Source organism: Cricetulus griseus, chromosome 5, assembly GCF_003668045.3.
Source record: "Cricetulus griseus strain 17A/GY chromosome 5, alternate assembly CriGri-PICRH-1.0, whole genome shotgun sequence".
Lineage (NCBI taxonomy): Eukaryota > Metazoa > Chordata > Mammalia > Rodentia > Cricetidae > Cricetulus > Cricetulus griseus.
In genome coordinates, this window is record NC_048598.1 from 47262826 (window position 1) to 47286569 (window position 23744).

A 23744-nucleotide genomic window follows, 5' to 3' on the forward strand; every position below is an offset into this window, starting at 1 on the left:
ACTCAGTCACAGTGACAATAAAAGTAATTCACACTGTTTTAGGGTGATTTTTTAGATCATATCTGCTATATGGATCCAAAGATCTGCTATATGTAGAATACTATGGGAATTTATAGATATAAGGTTTCTCAATTAACGACAGAAAATGTATAAGTTGGTATAAGGCTGATAAATGCATTTGGAAAAACATATAAGTATTTATTTGGCAAAAAGTACCCTAAAATTTATTTTTTGAGAGTGCACAAATTAGCTTAAAGGTGATTATCAAAATTTAAAATTCAGTAACTGTATATTGGAAAAATGATAGCAGTTTCACTAACGTTTCATTTTTTTAACCAAATCATGTGGTGTGCATCAAGATTGACTTGATTTGCATACGGCAGAAAGCAGGCAAAAAGAACTAGGCTGTGTGTCTTTACAGCAGGTCCCTAAGCTGGTCCCATATCTTAGCTATTATGAACAGTGCAGTGTACAACTTACATTATTATCTCCATGTTATGTTGGCATAGAATCCCTCAGGTGTGTGCCTAGGAGCTAGAGAGCATAATCTTGTGGTAGCTCAGTTTTAAATTATCGGAGGAACTCTATAATGATTTCTCTAATTACTGCAGCGGCTCGAATTCTCACTAGCTGTATAAATGTATGTGTGATGTACGTATGTATCTCTCTATATGTATTTCTGTACATATCATATATATGTGTGTGTATGAGTGAGACATGGGAGTAGATGGTGTAATGTGAGGAGGAAAGGCGGGAGTCCAAATGGTGGTGGGAGCTGAGAGAACAAAAGAAAGTAAAATGTATGTATGTATGTATGGCATGGAAGTTGCAGCATGGTTGTAGCAAGAAAGGGTAGGAGGGAGGGGAGATAGAGGAGAGCGGCTGGGGGAGCAAGTGTGAGATAAGTACAGTGATGTACATGAGTGAAAACCAGAGTAATAAAACATTGACTTGGGATTCATACCACTCAGCCATTCGATTAGCAAAATTTCCTCTGTTGTAGAACTTTGAAGCACATATAATTTCAGTGCTATGAATCATCTACAGCTGAAGAAGAGAGAGAGATGGAGTTAGAGATATGCTTGGTGCTGGTCAGTAGGTGGGGTGTGTCAGTTACTGCAAATATGAAAGCTGGATTTATTTTGGTTTCAATATTATATGGATGTTTTCACTCCTTTCAACATACTCTCTCTAGATTTTTTTTATTCTGACTAAGGAACATAAGGTCCTTAGCTTCAAAATGTTCCTGCTTTGACAATTTCTGCAATTCAGAGGTTTTCAATTTTTAAATAAAAAGGCACAGTGTACAATATTACTCTCATTTGTGTTAGCAAGTAAGAAGGAAAAAGTCACAAATAATTTAAGAATATGTATTAATATTTCAGGCCAACATCGTTCATGGAATAAGAACTACTTCTATATTTCTGATTCTTCATGCTTCTCAACAAATAATATGCATGGAGAATGTACATGGAGATTTCATCTATTTCCATAATTGATTTTGGATCATTGTTATTACAGTGTATTTTGGTGTATGCCTCTTAAGAATTTCCTTAATAAGAGACACAAGGGCACACATTTCATATTTGCTGGCATTTATTTGAAACAGAAGTTAAAATTGGTAACATGACAGGTTTAAAAATTACATCTTCCCAATTATATTAAAGAAGGCAATCAGCAAAAGCAGATCTGAAGCCTCTTTAGTCAGACATAATTAGTTGCATGGGTATAAAATGTATGATTCTCTCTTCAGTGATACCTGATCTGTATAGAGTTTTCAAAGCCAGTTCCTCTCAGCTGCACCTGCTCTCACCTTTGAGGTCTGAATAGAAATGTTACCAGATTTAGCATCAGGATAGAAGAGCCTTTAGCTGTGGTCAGGTCAACTGTGGTTTCCTTTGGGAAATTGATTTCCTTAGCATAGATTGTTTTTAGAAGTTAGAAAAATTCCCACAAAATTTAAGTAGAGAGTTGGATTAATCCTGAAGATTTACAAATTATTATTTTTTGTGTGTGTGTATGAGAGAGAGAGAGAGAGAGGAAGAGAAAGAGAGAGAGAGAGAGAGAGAGAGAGAGAGAGAGAGAGAGAGAGAGAGAGAGAGAGAGAGAAAGAGGAGAACACTAGGGGTTTGGGGATGGGGAAAGGGAGGAGAGTGAGTGAGTATAGCCTCTATGGGATGGGTGTGCATATTACTCCCTAACTTTGGGTAGTCAGAGCTCTCCAATGTATAACCAAGGTCATGAAGTTTGCTTGGGTACTATTTTTCCTAGTGATCCATCTTGTTGGACTGGGATTTACTAATGTGATAAAAGTTCTGAAAAAAAATTCCTTTTTGTTTCCTTCTCAGTAATATAGCTGTATGTGTCACCTCCTTTTAGATCTTATGACTTGGTGTTAGCCTCCTTCAAGAGTCTAGATGAATCACTCTTTTCCTGCCTGGTCTGCCTTGCTTTCCAAGACTGTCCTAATTATCCAATACTTTGGATAATGGTAACATATGCAACTTGATTAAAAAGTTTCTCTAATCTCAGAAATACTAGCAAGTAAACATTTACCAGTACTACATAAAACTAGGAAACAATGATTTCATACTGAAGTAGTGTTAATAACCTCACATTCTGACATACCAGAACATAGGATCCACTTTAGTTACCAGGAGGTGAAGGCAAAATTGAGGTGATAGATTGAGACCATGAACAAAGATTGAAAAAATTCTCTGTCTACAGACTCATTGGCTGATCAGAATTCCAATGCTGTGGGGAGATTGTAATGTTGCAGGCACAAAAAGGCTGTCTACCTTATCTTGGGCTAGATCTAGCCCTCTAGAACAGCCATTCCCAGCTCACCTCCAGTGTCAAAAAGAACATTAGTTTCTAATAGTTAAAACCATGCTAGAATCTAGTAACTTAGAATCTTGGGCCTATAGAAAACTTCCCTCATCTCACTATACTTGCTTCTCTGAAGTATTCATTGATGTATTTTGAGATTGCCTTGATTTGTGACTTTCTTTGTTTTGCAAAACTATAAAAACCTCATGAAACTGCTTCCATGTTGGAACATGGAATCTGGGATAACCTAAATCTGTGCTCCCAGGCTATGGCTCCAGCATAAACTATCTCATATTACCTTTAAGATGAGATCTATGGTTTTTGTGTTGACAAGAAAATGCCAGGAAAGGGAGGACTGTAACAGGCAGAACAAGACATAAGCTTTTATTACTGTTTCCCCTGGCATAATAGGACCATAGAGGGCAGCTTCATAATTTATTATCAAACAGAGGATACTTCTAGTTGTGAAGAGGGATGCTGTTAATAAACACTCCAGGACCATATCAGGATGGACAGGCAAAGAAGTACTGCTTGAACATACAGTGGGCATAAATTAAATTGATGATAAACTAGACAACAGCCAGTGTGTCATATCAAATTACAGAGGGTCCACTTAACCTTGGGCCAAAGGTCATGAGAATAGTTTTAGAGCATAATTATGAAGAGAAAAACGTAATAATTTCTTGTTAACAATTTTCTGAGGGTTTGAAGCGGGGTGGTGGTAAAATTCCTCAGGCATAGAGCCACAGATTTTGGAAGTAGGTGTCTTAGGTGGTATGGTAATGCTGACAAAGAGCAACTGTGTACTTGTATGACTATGCTCTGAGATTGTATCCTTTAAGGCTAGTTTTGATTTGGGAAAGCTGAGCAAATTAGTGTCTTCTGGTTGTTCTTGATACATGTGTTTCCTAGAGATGAAGAGTTCAGTGCCTGTCACATAGTCTCCTCTGATAAATTGGTCCCAGTTTTTCAGAGGGTTTAAAATAGATTCCAAGGCATTTGAACAAATTTTTAAAAATTTAAAAATTGAACTAACAATTTTATAATGTAACTAGGTGAGTTTTAATTGATGATACTTTAGTTGTAGCAGGATTTCTTATGTAGAATGGCTTTGGTTGGGCTACAGGAAATAACCACAGTTTCAGTATATCAATGCCTTGAAGGGAATATGTGAGAAGCTTTGCAGGAAACCTCATTATTTCCTAAATGACAGTTTATTCTGAGAGTTCTCTGAAGCTCTAGTATGAATATAGCTACTTTTTATTGCAGGAAGGGTTTTTTGTATATAAAACATTCTTTTTTTTTTCAACTTTTTTTTATTTGAATTAGAAACAGGATTGTTTTACATGACAATCCCAGTGTGCTTCTCCATCCCGTCCTCCCCTAACCCCCACACAACTAAAAACCTACATATCACATATCCTTTCTGCTCCCCCTGGATGGTGAGGCCTTCCATAGGGTGTTATCAGATTCTTGGGCAGGATTTGCCAGGGTGGGCAGATGGAAGTTGGGCCAAAGGCAGGGGCTGAAGCAGCTCACCTCTGCACTCCCTTCACTCTGTGGGGGCTGGACTGGCCCAGCCATCTCAGCAGAGACAGGATCCCAGGGTCCTCAGGGACTGATTCAGTCTGCCTGCAGATCCCAGGGCCTAAAACATTCTTTTTTATTAATTTATATTTTATATTGCAATCCCAGTTCCCCTTCCCTCTGTCCTCCTGCTTCCCCCACCTCTTCCCCAATGAAAGGGTTTTAAGCAACATGGTCCCCTTCAGCGTGGTATCCCTGTTGTCATTAGACTTTGATATCACTGTTTTTCCAGCATGAGTTTGTAATGAAGACATCATTTGAAAGTATTAACTAAAGGTGTAGTTGTATTTGTCTGTTTACTGGTGTCCCTTTTTTTCAAATTTATTATTTTAGATGAGAACAATGCCATGAGTCTTGAAGAATATAGGACTGACTTGATCAGGTTGGCATCTGAGGTGGCCTTTGATATAATGAGCGATGTGCATTTGAGTATTGCAACAATCCAGTACAAGGTAGAAATAAAAGACTATGGGAGAGACTAATATGTATTTTTAACTGTAGTGGTAAAATTGTGTACCATGGGTAGGTTGCAAGGGTACATATATTCGTAGTGTCAGCAAGTAGGCTTTCAGCTATGGAGCTTTAATTTAGAGTTTGCTTACTGGTTCCAGTGATTAGACTTTAGATATACAACTATATTTTATATATACAGCCCAGATATACAGCTATCTTTTAGATCCAGGTACAGGACAACCTGATGGGAAAACATTCATAAAGCATGACTTTAGGTGAATTCTTTCATCCATATGCAGTTACCAGGCTAAGAACACAAGAAATACCTAGAAGAACAGAGAAATGAGTTGATGTTGCTTTATCTTAGTTCTGTTACTATCTAGAAGTAAGGGTAGAGTTAAGTTTGCCTGTGTGGATTAGACATTCCAGCAGAATGTGAAAAAGAAATATAACCGGGGGTGGGGTGGAATGAGGGGGTATACCAGTATAGTTGGTTTTAGAATAATTACTTAGAACAGCCTTTTACTAAATACATTTCATGGACTGCTGTCCCTATAAGATGATCTGTGGAATGAGAACTCTATTTATGCAATCAGACTTTGAAATGTTGTTTTCCTTTTCCTCTCTTGAAGAATTGTGGTGCATATAAATATGTTAAAGGTGCTGAGAATTCCTGTAGCAAAGAGCCGGTGGTTTCCCCCACCCTATTCAGCCTCTGGTAAATTACAATCCCATGACACTAAATTTAAGTGGAATACACATTGAGAAACTGGATCAACAGACCTTCTTTGTGACAGAGTCACAGGAAGTATCTTTGTAAAGTTTTGTAAAGACCTACGTTGGTAAAGGCTAGAAAGATTATCAACTACATCTAAAAGACAGAGATTTGCTGAGAGTCTCTTAAGAGAAGAAAACAAAATCTAGTTCAGAAAAGCTTTAGAGGATGTCATTAAGATAAAAGTTGTCAAGAGATACAGGGACTGGAGCACCTTGCTTTATCCATTTGGTGACAGAACATAGGAAATAGAAGACACCAACTTGATTGCACTACTGAGATTGAAACTAGTAGGTAAGTAGGAATGAAGAGAGTCGAGTGTCTCAGCAGCTCCATTTTCAGAATCTCATCACTAACCTGTGCAAATACAATCCTCAGATAGACTCAGTTAAACTCTATACAAGTTGACAGTAATTGAATTTGTGTGGATCAGGATGGGTCACAGATGGGAATTGATAATCACTGTTAGTGACATTTGCAAAACATGGTTAAAACTTCAAAGCCATCACATACTCAATTGTGTCTTTAGCAATAATGTGATTTTAAATATATAGGGAGATTTTCTTCACCTATTTTAGAAGGTAACTTAGAAGCTTAAAGCTAAAAGGGGTGCTGCTTCTCATTTATGCTGTCCTTTATATACCACAGTTCCATAAACCATCTTTGTGTTAGCTGAGTTAGATTTGTTTTCCATAATGTAAGCCACATTGTTTTCAGGATTCATTTTCCTTTAAAAATATACGTGTGTGTGTGTGTGTGTGTTATGTGTGTTTATACATAAATTTGTTTACACACATATATGCAAATTTATACAGGTTTTTACACACATAGATATGTATAAACACGTATCAAGAATGAAAATGTACATTCCAAAAATTTTATATTTGATGAAGAAAGTACTGAGTTTATTCATTTTTACACTCAGCAATTCAACATTTAGATTTACAACACATCTGAAAACCCTCTATATTTACAAAATGACATGTTACCCTTTTTTGTGGTGTGGGAGTAAGTATATATATTTGGAGTCTGTGAAAATGATGTTTCTCTATCTCAGTAACAACATCTCTAAAATTATATATGTGTGTGTGTAAACATTTAATTGTCTACAGTTTTAGAGGGTTAGTCCATCATCATCATTTGAGGAAGCAGACAGGCATGGGGACAGCAATAGCTGAGAGCTTTTCATTCTCATATGTAGATAACAGGTATAGAGAAATATTGTGCCTGGTGTGGGTTTTTGAAACCTCAAAGCCCATTCCTATCTACACCCACAAGGCCTCAAGCCACGCCTTCTCCAACAAGGCCACACCTCCTAGTCATTTCTTAATAGTTCAACTAACTGGTGGGATGGTCACAGTAAAGATACCATAATACTTGTTTTATTGGGAATCAAATTGAATAAATACTTGGAAGAAAACAAACTGAGTACCTAGATTCCCTGGCTGTAGATAGTTTCACATATGTGTAGAATGCAATTGTGCTTAATTAATGCACTGAACTCCAAGTCTGTGCTCCTTTTTGCATGAATTACACTGTTTATATAATAGATTAAACTTTAAAATTCAAATTTTACTTAAAAATTTGTGTGGGAGTTCCTTTTATACATAAGAGGATCTACTTAACAATGTGGGAGCCATGGAGCTTCCTATCATTTCCTTCTTTCACCCAGATCACAGCCTGAGATGGAGGTGGCTGTGAGCAGGGACAGAAGATGGTTTGTAAATATGTGGAAAATTGAATGTATAGGCAGTTAGATTATCTGATGAATATATATCAGAGGAAGCTGCATAAGATGAGGAAGATCGTATGTCAACTGTGACAGTCTTTGAAGGTATTCCAGTAGGAGGAGGCATGTATGGAAAGAGTCAGGTATGGTAGCACTGGTTTTAAATTCTTCTATTACATTTATTTATTTGTTGTCTCGCTCTCTCTCTCTCTGTCTCTCTCTGTCTCTCTCTCTCTGTCTCTCTCTCTCTGTCTCTGTGTGTGTGTGTGTGTGTGTGTGTGTGTGTGTGTAGGTATATGTATGTATGTAAATTGCCACACATGTGCCATAATAAGGAAATGGACGTCACAGAACAACTTGTGGGAGCTAGTTCTCTGCTTCTGCCATGTGGATTCTGTGACTGAACTAAGGTCAAGATGGCAAGTGCCATTATCTGATGAGCTAACACTTTTGGCCTAACACTAGTTTTAAAGTGCAAAAGTTAGAACAAAGGAAGAAGTGATAAGTGATTTGAAGGGAAATTATGGGGGAGAGAGAATACCGAATGGCACTAATTTCTGAGAAAGGGATTTAGTATATGTAATGAGTGTTGTGTTATATAAGTCCATTACCTCTCTGATATGGAAGATAAGAATACAGGGTGTGTTCGTACAGACATTTTGTATGGCCTTCAAGAATTCCCTAGAAAAGACTCAATAAAGGATTTTTTCTTTTGTTGTTGTTGATGCTGTGTTTTATATGATGACATCTGTATATAGGCAGGCAATCATGAGTGGTTAAGAATTGGTATGGGTCTCTGCTGAGTTCCCTGGGCCATTCTGGGCCCCCACAGAGTGCAGAGAGTCCAGAGGTGAGCTGATTTGGCCCCTAACTTGGGGCCAACTTCCGCCTGCCTGCCCTTGCACATCCCGCCCCAGGAATTGTAGGCAGACAGAATCAGTCCCTGAGGACCCTGGGATCCTGTCTCTGCTGAGATCGCTGGGCCAGTCTGTCCCCCACAGAGTGCAGAGAGTGCAGAGGTGAGCTGATTCGGCCCTTAACTTGAACACAACTTCCATCTGCCCACCCTGGCAAACCCTCCCCAGGAATCTTTGGCCCAAGTAACCCAGAGTCTGCTGATATCTCTGAGCCAGTGCTGCTCTCACCCACCTGGAGAGTGAGTGCCTCAGACCTGCCGGCACCCAACTTGAAACACATCAGAGTATCAAAGTCAGTTGCACACCCAGAGAACACCGGACCCATACACACCAGGAAAGGAAGTGACACCAACTGTTCCCACTGGAAGAAGAGATGGGAAGACGACAATATAAGAACACATCCAACAACAGGAAAACCAATATGATACCACCAGATTCTAGGGACTCTACACCAGCAAGACATGAACATCCCAACCAGAAGAAGCAGAAGAGAGCAACCTTAAAAACAATTTCATGCAGATGATAGAGACCCTAAGAGAGGAAATCAGAAAATCCTTCAGAGAAAAGGAAGAAAAGAAAAACCAAAAGATGCAAGAAATCAAGGAAAGCAAAAAAAGGCAAGAAAATACAATTAAACAGCTGAAGGAAACAATTCAGGACCTAAAAACTGAATTAGAGACAATAAAGAAAACACAAACTGAGGGAATGCTGGAAGTGGAAACGCTGAGTAAACAATCAGGAACCACAGATGCAAGCATAACCAATAGAATACAAGAGATGGAAGACAGAATCTCAGACGCTGAAGACAAACTAGAGGAAATAAACTTGTCAAGCAAAGAAAATCTGAAGTCTAACAAAACGATAACACAAAATATTCAGGATATTTGGGACACCGTGAAAAGACCAAACCTAAGGATAATAGGTATAGAAGAAGGTGAAGAAACCCAACTCAACGGTGCAGAAAACAAATAATTCAACAAAGATTCAACAAAATCATAGAAGAAAACTTTCCCAACCTAAAGAAAGGCATGCCAATGAAAGTACAAGAAGCCTACAGAACACCAAATAAAGTGGACCACAAAAGAAATTCCCCTTGTCACATAATAATTAAAACACCAAACATACAGAATAAAGAAAAAATATTAAGAGCAGCAAGGGGAAAAGGCCACGTAACATATAAAGGCAAACCTATCAGAATTACACCAGACTTCTCCATGGAAATTCTGAAAGCTAGAAGGACCTGATAGACATTCTACCAACTCTGAGAGAACATGGATGCCAGCCCAGACTACTATACACAGCAAAGCTTTCAATCACTATAAATGGAGAAAACAAGATATTCCACGACAAAATCAGATTTAAACAATATGTAACCACTAATCCAGCCCTACAGAAAGTACTGGAAGGAAAACTCCAACCTAAGGAAATTAACTACACTTGCATAAACATAGGCAATAGATAATCCCACTCTACAAGAACACAAAATAAAAGGCAGGGTAAATCCACATACAATAATTGCACCAACAACAAACCAAAAACAAGCAAGAATAAACACTGAATGGAACTTAATTTCCCTCAATATTAATGGTCTTAACTCGCCTATAAAAAGACACAGGCTAACCGATTGGATACAAAGACAGAATCCATCCTTCTGCTGCATACAAGAAACACACCTCAAATTCAAAGACAGACATTACCTCAGAGTAAAGGGTTGGGATAAGATACTCCAATCAAATGGACCCAATAAACGAGCTGGGTAGCTATTCTTGTATCTAACAAGATAAACTTCAAACTAAAATCAACCAAAAGAGATGAAGAAGGTCATTTAATAATCATCACAGGAAAAATCCATCAGGAAGAAGTCTCAATTCTAAACATCTATGCCCCAAATACAAAGGCACCAACATTCGTAAAAGAAACATTATTAAAACTCAAATCACAAATTAGGCCTCACACAGTTATAGTGGGAGACTTCAACATCCCACTCTCACCACTGGACAGGACCACATTCTCGGCAACATAGCAAACCTCAACAGGTACAAAAAAATTGGAATAATCCCCTGTGTCTTATCAAACCACCATGCTTTAAAGATAGAAATCAAAAACAAATAAAAGTGCAAAAAACCTACCAACTCATGGAAATTGAACAACACGCATTTGCAACATTCCTGGGTCAAGGAAGAAATAAAGAAAGAAATTAATGACTTCCTAGAATTCAATGAAAATGTTGACACAACATACCCAAACTTATGGGATACTTTGAAAGCAGTACTAAGAAGAAAGTTCATAGCTTGAAGTGCTCACATGAAGATACTAGATAATGTGACTCAAAATTTCCTCTGGGTATGTTTTATTTTAAGTCTCTAGTTGACTAAACACTTTACAAAAGGATTTAAGTGGGATATTAAGTAATGGTATAGAGACAGAATCTTAAACTCTAAAATTTTATATGGATGGTAAATCTGAGTTTAAATTTTGCCTCAATTTATTCACCCTGGAAGAAGCATGTTACTAGACACAGGCCATTTTCTATGAAGTAGTAAGTTTGACAATCTTAGTGTCTTGGGATACTTTTGGTACAGAAATTATAGTTTGGCTTCAGAACTTGTGAGATTGCTACCTCTGTTTCCAGAATCCCACTGTGAACAGGTTCCAGCTATTCTCAGCATAGCCATGGAGGTACCTGTGTAAATGGATTTGGGATGCCACTATGATTCTTTAGGATTCTGAACTCAGTTGACACCAGGATTATTATTGCTTTCAGTCTATATTATTGCATCTCTTTGAGACTGTTTCCAGAGCCAGAGTGGCCAGTGCACCAGGCTCCTTCCTTGAATCACAAAAGGCTTGACCACAAGACACCCATGCTGTCTACTCCTTTCTAACACTTTGCAAGTGATGAAAGTTCTTTAAACTAGGGGTGCTTGAATAAGGCATTAGGTTTTTCAGGTCTCTTAATAATTATCAGAAGTTCAACTGTGGATTGCTTGGTAGAAATGCAAATTGCCTGGAGCATCAATTGCTGATTGGGTTGCAAGCTGTCTGAAGTTGTAAAAGATTAATAAAGTCATCAAACAAACCTGACTAGGTGTGCTGTCACGGGGCATTGTCCAGAGCTCTGTACCACTCCCTAGTCTCATCTTACAAGGCAGAAGAATCTAAAAAAAACCAAAAAACAAAACAAACAAACAAAACCATTTGCTTTCTTAGCTCTGGCCCTCTCAGGATGCTTTTCATGGGGATTATCTTCTAGAAGGATGTTGGGAACTAGGCATCTTCATTTTCTAGCACCACTAATTGGAAAGATTTTGCTACTCTTCCACTACACCTTTCATTGAAGAGGGGGAAACAGCATTCTCATGAGAATGCATGTGGTGTTGGGATTTTATGAGGGTATCATAATCAGTGATATGGCTGTAATACTCAATAATTCTCTTGCACTGTGCACACCAGGCAGTAGCTGATGCTTAAAATCTTAGGACATTCTAACAGTAATTAGTAGCTTTCCAATTTGATAGATGAGAGACCTGAAACAGGTTCATGTAGAATGAGCAACCTGATGTAGTCCACTGTTGACCAAGTTGGGGTATGCACCCTGCTGTTCCATTTGGATGTGGTGCCAAAGCCCTTCTACTTACAGATGCCCAAAAGTAAAGAGGATAGCAGAAGCATATTTCTACCTTTTAAGCACTAGTCAGGTGATAGGTGTTTTAATGATTTTTTGACATTATTACTTTTTGAGAATTATATTTAGAAAAAAAGGGCCAGTTCCACAAGTGGGACTTTGTTTGCATAAAAATGGCCCAGATAGGCTGGGTGTTGGTGGCGCACACCTTTAATCCCAGCATTTGGGAGGCAGAGGATCTCTGTGAGTTCGAGACCAGCCTGGTCTACAAGAGCTAGTTCCAGGCAGCCTCCAAAGCCACAGAGAAACCCTGTCTTGAAAAAAAACAAAAACAAAAAACAAACAAACAAACAAAAGGCCCAGATATCTCTTTTGTATATGTACATTTGAATGAAAAGGGGACAATAGGGATGCAGAGGACATGAGGGAGCAGAAAGTTTGAGTCAGGGGAAGAATAGGTGATAACAAGAATGGAGATATCATAATAGAGGGAGACATTTCTGGTTTACAGAGAAATCAGGCACTAGGGAAATGTCTGGAGATCTATAAAGATGGCACCAGCTAACAATCTAAGTAACAGAGGAGAGGCTACCTTAAATGCCCTCCCCTGATAGTGAGATTGATGACTGACTTATATGCCACCCTATAGCCTTCATCCAGCAGCTGGTGGAAGTAGAAGCAGACACCCACAACTAATCACTGAAATGAACTGGAACCCAGATGCAGAGAAGGATGAGTGACGAGCACAGAGGTCCAGACCAGACTGGTGAAACGCTGACCTGAACATCCAGGAACTCTTGCTCCCCAGACTGATAGCTGGAATACCAGCATGGGACTGATCTAGACCCCAGGAACATGGGTTTCTGTGTGGAAACCTCAGAAATCTACAGGACCTCCTGTAGAAGTTCAGTACTTATCCCTAGCATAGGTGTGGACTTTGGGAGCCCATTCCATATAGAGGAATACTCCCTGAGCCAAGACACAAGGGGGTAGGCCTAAGCCCTATCCCAAAGGATACAATAGACACTCATGACACCCTATGGAAGGCCTCACCATGCAGGGGGAGCAGAAAAGATATGTGATAGATAGGGTTTTAGTTGGGGGGGGTGGCGGTAGGAGAGGAAGGGTGGGAGAAGGTAACTGGGATTGTCATGTAAAACAATCCTGTTTCTAATTCAAATAAAAAAGTTGGAAAAAAAGATTATATAATTATGTAATTTTCCTCTTTTCTTTTCACCTCCCAACCCCTCCCTTTCTCTTTCAACTTCATGACCTCTTTTCTTTTGTTTTTATACACATACATGCACACATATGTATGTATGTATACAAATGTATGCATGCATTCCTAAATATATAAAGACAATTTGCTTAGCCCATATAATGCTACTTGAATGAACACATTCAGGCTGTCCATTTTCTATTAGATAACCAGTTGGTATGCTCTTTTAGAAAACCACAACTGAACAAACACAGAGTTGTAGTGTCCAGCCCCAAATGACACATCTACAACACAATTTCTTCACCTAGGGCTCAGGGATCACTGTGCAACAGAGGATGAAAAGATTCTAAGATCCAGGGGACCAGGGAGTTTGCTGTGAGATTGTGTCTTCCAGGATTGTTAGAGGAACATCTTTATAAATGTCCTCAGTTGCAGGCCTGTACAATGTTGTAGGACTGAGATTTTAAAATCCAGTTGTTAGTAAGAAACACGCTTAATCATTGGTATAAGTACTGGATCTGTGATACACGACAAAAACAACAGAGTATTGATTAAAGTAATGATCATTCTTTAATGCCCTCCTTTAAGGAAATTATCTTTCTAGTTGCAGAAAGCAACTTTGAACAAGTAACTGGACTTTTTTCAGTTTTTTTCTCCCCAGTAGCTGTGCTATTAACAAAGTCATCTGTTTGCCTTGCTTCCTATTGAGTGATATTTGCTAGGTCTGTTCCTTGGCTGTATCTTGGACTTCACAGCCCCATTAGTTCATGATGTTCTATCTTCTCAAATGTGGCTATTATCAGGGTCTTATTGAGATCCAAGCCAGTTTTTATTCCTCCACATTGATTTGTTACGTGCAGGCTCCTCAGAGTACCCTAATTCCCATGAAGCAACTCAATTTCCTGTAGGAATGGCTCAAACCTTGGTTACCATGACTTCTGTGATCTTGGGCATTTCTTTCTTCCTTTTCTCCCCTCCTCTCTCTAAGTGTGATAGCTTTTGGTACTTACATAGTCTTGTAGTAAATTATATTTATGTAACATGTGCTTCCTTGAGGCAAGACAGCAACAGATGAGCCTTCCTGATTTTTTTCTCTCCAGCATCTTTTCATATATTCCCCCTTACATCCTTCAAAGCAAAACTTGGATGCCTTTCCTGCATTTTCTTTTGTCCACACATGTGTCAGAGAGCCATTCAGTCTCTACCTCTTCAATGTTGGGTACTTTTGGTCCAGGGAACCCATTACAGTCCTGCATTCCTTGCTAGGGATTATTTTAAGCACTTACACATAATATTGGGAAGAGCCTGCTGAGAAGGTTTTTCATTACTGGGAACTACTCCTTCTCCTTTTAGGTGTTCCTATGTGTTGATTTTTGTGCTGTGTCTACTGAAGGCATATTTGGCTGTGTTAAACCTTAGCACCAATCTGGTGAATTCAAAAAGGAGAGTGGTGAGGTGGCTTGAACAGCTTTCTGGTGGCAGATTCAGCAGCTACTGAACCCAACTTATAATATTGAGCTTCTGGAATCTTATTTAAAGTATTCATCCTTGCGCTTTGAACCCCCACTGAATTGTGTTTCCATTTCTTGCTGGAAAGCCTGGCTGAGTGTGTGCCTGCCCTGTATCAGTTAGAAGAATCACACAAGTTTTTTTAAACTCTTGTTTTCTTGCCAAGTATATTGGGGAGATTAAATAGCACAGTAAAATGAACATTTATTGAGCCTATTATTTTCAGCCTTTTGCTAAATGCTTCATATTTAGAGGCCCCCATTACTGCTGACATCTAGTCTGTGAGAAACGTTGGTTTTTCACCTAATCCTGACTTTGAAATGTGTTTGGTGTCAAGGAGAAAAAAAATCATGTGATAGGATCCTCATTTTGAGAAGAATGTTGGTAGCAAAAGCTTCTGTAATTCCATTTGGCTTGTGATAAGGCATAGGGGAGTACTATTTTTAATTATCTGACCAGGCTGACAGAGTATGAAATGATGGTGATTGAAGAATAAGGTTGCAAAGTGTAGATGATCAACCTTGAAGGGCCTGAAAATATGCAAATTAGATATGACCTGATGGAAGTTAAGCTAGGAAACCATGAGGGTTTTCCCCCATTTTCTTGCCAAGGAGAAGAAAAAGACCAAACATCCATGCCTTAATTAGAAAGCTGTTGCAGCGAAAACTGGAGAGGAAAGTCTAAATTAAAACTGCAATCAATTCCCACATATTCAAATATTATTTTTCTTTTTTTTTCCTTTCCCCCTTTTCTCCTTAAAAACTCACTGCTACAAAAACCACCTGCTGATGTTGCTTGCTGTCTGCCTTAGCCTGATCCAGAGGCAGCCTGCCCCCATCTGGGGTTATAAATCTCCTTTGTGCTAAGATTTTGGTGTCTGGGAGGTGAGTGTCCTGTAATAACTCAGAGGGGCCACCCTTCCTTTACACCTGTGGTGTGGCCTGTGGTGTTCTCCTTCCTGACTTAGGCGGAGGCTGTTTTAGAAGTTATCCTTATATACTGTGTAGTGTCTTACAGTATTATACAAGAGTACACATTCAAATATTAAAAGGCAGAAAGATCCAATAAAAATACATTGTCTATCTTACAATAATGATTTTATGTATGCATGTGTGCTGGCATATACATGCCTTAGTGCTCATTTAGAGGTCAGACTCAACTTTGGGGAATTAGCTCTCCATTTTGTAAGTGGGTTAGTGGCAAGTCCTTTGACCCACTTGGCCACCTAGCCATCCCTGTTGTGTGCTTTGTGATAAAGACTGACAAAGTTCACAGAACTTCTGAAGACCTTTTGGTATTTAGTGACTTGTGGTTCATAGAGATGGCCAATTTATGTCAACCCCTATTTTAATGTTTGTTGCTTTTTGAAAAATAGGCTTATAATACAAAAATCTCAACACAGATATTATGTCCATTGTCCATTAAATAAGTCATCAAAGTAGAAACAATCCCAGTATCTATGCTGTGGGCTAGTTCAGGTATGTTGACATGGAGTGTTCTACATATCTTCCAATTTGATGAACTTGCAGGTGAGTTACAGAACATCTTCATACTTTTATATAGAGAAATTTTTGTTCAGATGGTATATCTATTTAATTTATCTCACTGCAAATACTCTTTTTTTCATATCAGAAAAGAAAACGCAGCCACATATTTTAGGTGACATTTTCTCCAACTTTAGAAAGTTGAATTGGTCAGAAAAAAATGCCCAGCAAAAGGCTATCTGTGTCAGATAACAACAGAGCAGTTTAAAAGAACAAGCTGCACCAAATGATAGACTGAACAAAAGAAAGAAACAAGAAAGGGATAATGACATGCCACAGAACAGAGGGGACTGGGCCTGAGGCTAGGTACCTCGTTATGAGTGCAGTTGCAACACCTCCAGTGAGTACAAGGTCAAAGCAAGAATTGTCACTTAGGGCCTCAATTTCAGGAAACAAATCATATGTGGCCCAGGTGTTGTCACGAAAGGTTGTTTCCTGCTCTCATTTCTTTTAAATTGTTTTCTTTGATTGATTGTCAAGAGTGTACCAAACAAGAATAAACCAAGCAAAAGCTCTTACAATATCTTTAGATGTGAATCTACATACATCCAGTATCTTCAATAGTTTAATCAAAAACTGAAGACCTGTAAAACTGACAATGACCATTTCTTCATGAAATGCACTTGCTGGTGTAAGCAATTTAAAAAATAAGACAGTAATTGAGACTGGACATTTCCTCTCCTTTTTTTCCTTTTGTCTTTTCTGGTTAAATGTTAGATCATTTGCAAAGATGAATTCATAAAATTTCCAAGATCTGCTTTGAAGCTAGAAACCCTAACAATGAACTCCGAATATAGCCAGAATGTGTTAATACTTGAAATTGTAGATCAGCTTTTGGTGATATGTGAGCTCCTTTAAATGGATGTACTAATGATAAAACCTTCAAATTTGTGTTACAAATTAGCCAGAACAGGCTAACACTTAACAAACAAACAAAAACACTGTAGTGCTGGAGTAGCTTGTACCCGCATTAAATAATGTTTGTATCTGCAGAGCGACTGGACACACACTCATTGGACTATCTTTTCTCTAAGCAGTGACTGGGAGAATCTGACTTCCCCACCAGTGGCTCTGTACTCTGTGATCCTCAGAGACAAAATGTTATAGAAAATTCTGTGTGAGCACTCTACAGGCCAGACCTACCAGGAACTCATTGCTCTTACAACTCATTCACCACAACTCAGTCACATGCTTCAATCTAAGTCTAAGGAAACCTGAAATGTAATCAGGATATGCCAAATAGAAAGAAATGGTTTACAGAACAAATAATTAGTGTGCTTCTGAGAACTAAGCTAAGTAATCACAGAACAAAAGCTTGCTTATCTTCTATGGTAGGCCATAATTCCCCTTAAGATTTATTTCTCCCTTCTCTCTGAAAGATCAGCTATTTTTTCCAATTCCACATAAATTGGTATATCCAATAGTAGAAGGACTTTGCTTTGGACAGCGAGATGCAAATTTTGCCACTTCTGGCAGAAGCTTAAAGAGCTATCGAGGTTTTTGCCCTCACGCTTTTCTCTGGGCTATGAGAACAACTTGTCCCAAACAGTCTGGTCCTTTAACTTGTGTCCTTGAATAAGACCCACAGAGCAGAGCCAAGGAGGACTGAGTAGATAGGGTTCAACTTGAGGCAGTGACAGCTAAACATCTTCCATCATGTAACAAGAGCAAGAAGTTGATGCAATTTATAGATGGTTTGGGGCTATTTCTTACATGCATCAACAGATTGATTAAAGTCTTCATTTTGGAATAGGAGTAGTTTAACTGAGATTGTTGGATCAGAAGTGATGAGTGAGAAATATATAGAATCTTTATGTCTTGGAACAAAGTAAAAAATGACAATTAGTATGATTTGAAATATTTAAATTTCAAATTTCAAAATTCAAATTGACACTCCACAGTGTCAATACTTAGGAATCCTAGTCCTATTGCTTTTCTTCTATTCCTAATGATTATATTTCTATCAGTAACATCACTAAATTGTTAAAAAAGAAACATACTGCTGTTATGTACTAGCAGAGAAGAGCAGATGGGCTGAGAGAAGGGAATGATTAGAGTCAGCTTTCCAACTTAGCATTTATTGAAAATGATGTAAGATTTTGATAAGTTGGTATCTGACACCAACATTTTGAGTAAATAGACCCCAAAGAAGTTATATTTAGAAATCTTGCTTTCGTCTCTTTCCTTTATGTAGGCATGGGTATGTAAGCACCATGATACAAATGTGGAGGTCAGAGGATAACTTGAGGAATTTGGTTTTCTTTCTTGTGGAAGATGGTGTTCTTTCTACCATGTGCATCCTAGGGATTGAATTCAGGTCATGAAGCTTGATGACAAGCACCTTTACCTGACAAGTAATTGAGGATGACATATAGAGCCACACATGGCCACATACTACCAGTCAACATGTGTGAGTATTGAAGACAACTGCATGGAAATGACCCATGTACAATTGATTTGACCAATGGTTAAAAAGGCTATATAGAATACCCAAAGAGTACCTAATTAAAAGTTTCCCTAATCGGCATTGTTAACACACTTCTAAAGATGTTTTATCTGTTTAAAATGTATGGAAGTATGAAAAATACACTGGCTATAGTTTATGTAAGAATCATTTCTAGTAAATTGACATTTTCCTAGTGAAGGATTAATGAGCTAAAAGCCTCAGTTGAACTAAGAAGTTCTGTATGAGAAATTTGACTTAACTGATTTCATATGTTTCTGATAAGCACATTGGCATCCCTCTTTAGGTAGGATCTATCACTTTGAGGCTGCAGGGGAACTGATTTGCTGGTAGAATCATCTAAAAGACTTCTTTCTATCCTATAAAATCTCAAAGCACATCCACTCTCACATACCATGTGTGTACAATTTATATTTCCAAGGAGAAATCAGTTTATCTGATTAAAACAGCAATGAATGCTTCTTAGAACTCAGGGTAGCATTCATTGTCTAGGGAAAGTTTTGCAAATAGTGGGTACATCTACTTGAATTAAATATCAAGGTAGTCTCTGATGGCATGACCAGAAGCCTATCTCCTATGCGATTCTATATTGTGTTATGTTTTCAATTAACGCTTTCCATCACATTAGATTCTGAAGTAAGAAACAGGATTCTTTTAGTGCTTGATTTAAGTCCAACTGTAAGGGACTTAAATCATGAGTCAAAATTGCTGTTTGCATTGCTATGTTTATTGGAGTCTGGTCAGGTTTTATTTTGGTTTAATATAGAGGCTTTAGCTCAATGGCTCAGTACTTGTCTCACCTCTGTCTTCTTTAAGTACAGGTAGGTATCCTTCTGCTTACAGTGTAACTCCAGTCAAAATAAGGATATGTTCTTCTTGGGAATTTTGAGCAATCAATGCTTGTGCATTCCCACACTACCTAAAAGAAATTATTGAACTTTTATTACTTCCCTTTGCACCTGTCCATGCCTGTGAAATGTAATGAAAAAAATCTCAACCACTGTAGCATAATCTACCTTACTTGGTCCTGAATTATTCATTTGGATGAGGGGTTATCATCTCAGTTTCTGTTTAATTTTTCAGCTATAGGCTTTCTCTGTACTAATAGTTCCATGTTTCCAGAGTAAAATATGTGGTCCTGATTGGATGATGTCCAGCATTACCCCCTCAATTCCAGAGCTGTGCATATTGCCACTGGCCCACATTCCTAGTGCTAACCTGAATTTCATCATCTGAGATTTAGGGCACATTTAGGATGGTTTGGGATGCTTGGGTGACTGAGTGAGTAGCCTTCTTCTAATTCATGCTCTGTTGGCCCACAGATCTCTGACAGCCAAGTCTGCTCTGTTTAATTTGCCACATTGCTTGCACCAAGAAGTTTACCTTTTAAGAAACTGCAGTGGAAAACTTCCAGGACATCTGCCATTCTAATTTATACTTTAGAGGATAAGGCTGCTTAGAAAGGCCATGGAAATGACCAAATTTATTCCCATTTGTTCAATTTTAATATCTCTTTCAGGAAAGTAGGCTAGTTGCTAAGAATTTTGAGGATTCACCCTCTTTCACAGAGCTTTAAGTGCTGCCCTTAAAATCAGCAACTTGAAAGGAGCACTTCAAAAGAGTCTGCAATATCTCTTAAACCTTTTTTTTTTTAACCTAGCAAAGTAAGTCAAAGAATTGCGAAGATGCTGTTCTGTTCTGAAGGCTTGGTCTTCCCTGCATTTCAGGAGCCATTACAGAGAAAGATGGGAAGCCTTCCACTGGTTCTTGAACTTTTCCTAATCCATCCTATGCTGTTTAAGATGACAGCCATCTTTCTGCTAAAAGCAAGTGACTATTTCTTACCCTCCTTTGTATGTTGTGAGGCTTACTTTCCAAGCCCATAAAACTGGAATAAGTTAGTCCCTGTAGAACATAGAATTAATAACATTAGGCCAATTATCTCTTAATAAATGTAATGAAGAAGCAATTGAAAAAAGTATTAAATATAACTACCTTCCTAAACTTACCAGTAGATCCTGAAGAGTTAATTATTTCGCAGAGAGGGAAGAAAATAAATTTATTTGTTGACAGTGACTGCTACAAATCCCTTGACAGGAGTTTTCACAAGAACATTCATGTGTTACTTGCACAACAATACTATAATATATGTGGAATTATTCCTATGTCTATGGAACATAATGGAATTTCAAATGAGATTATGAAACTCAGTGCCAATATATTAAAAAATGATTATAAGTATGCATATTGAACTCTGAAGCTGATCTTTCTTCCTCATGTTCAGTGGTAATCTGGAGTTTTATTTTGTGAAATCCTTTGTCAACCATTGTAATAACATTTATTGAATATTTACACTGAATCAGGCTTTATGCCAAGCATTCGGCATAACTGTTTTATTTGATTTTCATAACAAACAAAATTTGTTCCTGAGATGAAGATATAGAATCCCAGTAAGAGGCACAGTCTCTATCTTTTATTTATTCCATGCTCAGAGATTATTAAAAAATAAAATATGAATCTGATCATGCCTTTGTCTTGAGGAAAATATTTATTTCAGGGGCTTTTTCCCTCCCACAGAGCTCTGCATCTCTGGAGTGCACAATTTCCCAATCTGCCTGGCAGCTCACAATGCTGGACCTACTAAATAATCTTACTTTAACATGGGGCGCCTTCATTGAGTTCTTCCATTTTTCCACTCTATTGTCCCCATGACCATGCTACTTCCTATTCCATTCTCAGTTGCTATAATATTTTATGGAAATATTCATAAACCAACATGGTACGAGGGGCATGTGCTTGCATTTTGTAGGATTCTCTGCATTGAGTAATGCTTTATTGTCGTGATATTCTTGATTACTGTAAGATCTATGAGGACAGCTACTGGGGTTCTCATCTCCAGTGCCAAGTGCTTCCCACAACATTTAGTCATAGTATTTATTCTGTTCATTGAACAAATGCATGACTAGACTGAAAGACCAGACTGAAAACAAAGTTTTTTATGTCTCAATAGCTTTTTCAAAAAAAGATACAGTAATAGACAAAACATCAACACAGCAGGATGGTGTATAAAACATTTACATACTTAGTATCTTTTCCTAAATTTAGTGATTTTATTCATTTAAGTCACAAAATTGAGGCCATCTGTGTCTTAGTAGGGAAGAATGGAAGATTCTTTAGAGAAAGTACATATTATGATATTATAATTTTGTTTTTCATGCTTTGTGGCCTAAAATCATGTGTGATAAAGGAAAGGTGGGGAGATAGATAGATTGATAAGGTAAAGTTGGAGGAAGACCTGAAATGAAATTTTGTCCTTAAATATGAGTGAACTTTTGGATGTTCATCTCTACACCGTTAGGAAAGATGATTGTTGTCTGTAGGTTATGAGAATCTGGAGAGATTCTCCAGAAGAGGAACATGTGCAGTTTTTGTCAATTGCCTAGGAAACTAAAATCTGGTAGAAAATGGCATGTGCCATTGCAGGTGGAGAGATTAGTGTAGGGATGATTGGTTGGGGTGACTGTACAAATGAGGCCTGGAAGGGAGTTCCTTGTTGTGGGCAAAGAGCCCTTTCCCCTACATGTCCCAGAGAGTCTGCGATGTAATGCTGAGAGGTGGTCCGAAGAAACATCACAGGCATGATACAAGGAAGCAAGCCCAGATGGAAACATCTTGTGCAAGTTGGGTTTGGCTGACAACCAGAATTCTAGCTTACACAATAGCAATTTAGATGGGCATTGTTTTGAAGGACCATTCTGCGATGGGAAGGAGGTTGAGGGGGCAAATGGCAGTCCCCCTCGGAGACAAAAAAAAACAGTGAATATAGTACCCATTCTGCCTCAGTTATTCCTGGAACAGCAAACCAGAGATATTCTGAAGTGCAGGTATCTGCAACCTAGGCAACAACACAGCGAGCATCTTCTGGAATTGACTGGGGAAACTTGTTTTCTCTGGTAAAATGAAAACTAGAGAAAGAAATTAAGCTTATTATAGAAATACACAGTTTGCACCCTGGATTTGTGTATGTATGAAATTGTACCTTTGATTATTATTTTGTATTTTTCTTCTTCACATGTATCCTATGAAGATGAGATAGAATGCATTGTGTGAAATCAATAGCTAACACATACTCTGTTCCCTTGTAAATCCCAAGGGAATACTACTTTACATTTTGTTCACAGACTCAGTAAGTCCAGGGTAGGAATTACTTTCTTTCATTTTGCCAATAAGACAATAGGAGCTGCATAATTTATTGGATGCACATAATTCAGACTTCAAAAGTAAATTGCCCACAGAAAAGGAGAAATACCACTTTTATCATTTTTCCATGTAACTTGGTATTATTGCATTGAAGATAAACTGCCTCAAATTCCAATTTACTATACCAGAATACTCTAATATAAGCAAGATCTGTCAGGTAGCCAGATTTAGCCTTTTCATTACTTTGAATCACTGGTAAATACAGAAATTTTCTCCTACAGTAGTGTTTTCAGTTCACATTCTGTTTGAAACTGTAACTGACCTCTAGATTCAATTTTCCCATTTGGAGTGTTTTACTTCTTAAATGTTTCCTCAAAACGTGAATGACCTTTTGTGAGCCAAGTGTGAAATTCTGACGTTTTGTTGAATGTTCTTTAAATGACTCTCTGCTTCAAGGAGTTAGATGCTATTGTAGGTTGTTTAGCAAAGTAGTTACATTGTTTTTTTTGTCAGATCATAATACTTGATTACCTACTTTATATAATGAACACATAATCTTAAAAATAATTCTGCCCGACTTCCTAGATTCTAATGAAAATGCAGACACAACATACCCAAATTTATGGGACACTCTGAAAGCAGTCCTAAGAGGGAAGTTCATAGCACTAAGTGCCCACATGAAGAAACTAGAAAAAAGTCACATTAGAGAACTGACAGAACAACTGAAAACACYAGAGCAAAAAGAAGCAAACTCACCAAGGAGGAGTAGACGCCAGGAAATAATCAACCTGAGAGCTGAAATCAATAAAGTAGAAACTAGGAAAACATTACAAAGAATCAATGAAACAAAGAGTTGGTTCTTTGAGAAGATCAACAAGATAGACAAACCTCTA

At 38.1% G+C, this 23744-nt stretch overlaps 1 long non-coding RNA gene across 1 annotated transcript; it reads left to right on the plus strand.

Annotated features, from left to right (window-relative positions):
- The first annotated feature begins 13158 nt into the window (after positions 1 to 13158).
- LOC118238829 lies at positions 13159 to 21179 on the plus strand. The gene is made up of 2 exons (XR_004770059.1): positions 13159 to 15527; positions 18492 to 21179. It is a non-coding gene; the product is annotated as an uncharacterized LOC118238829 (long non-coding RNA).
- The last annotated feature ends 2565 nt before the right edge of the window (positions 21180 to 23744 follow it).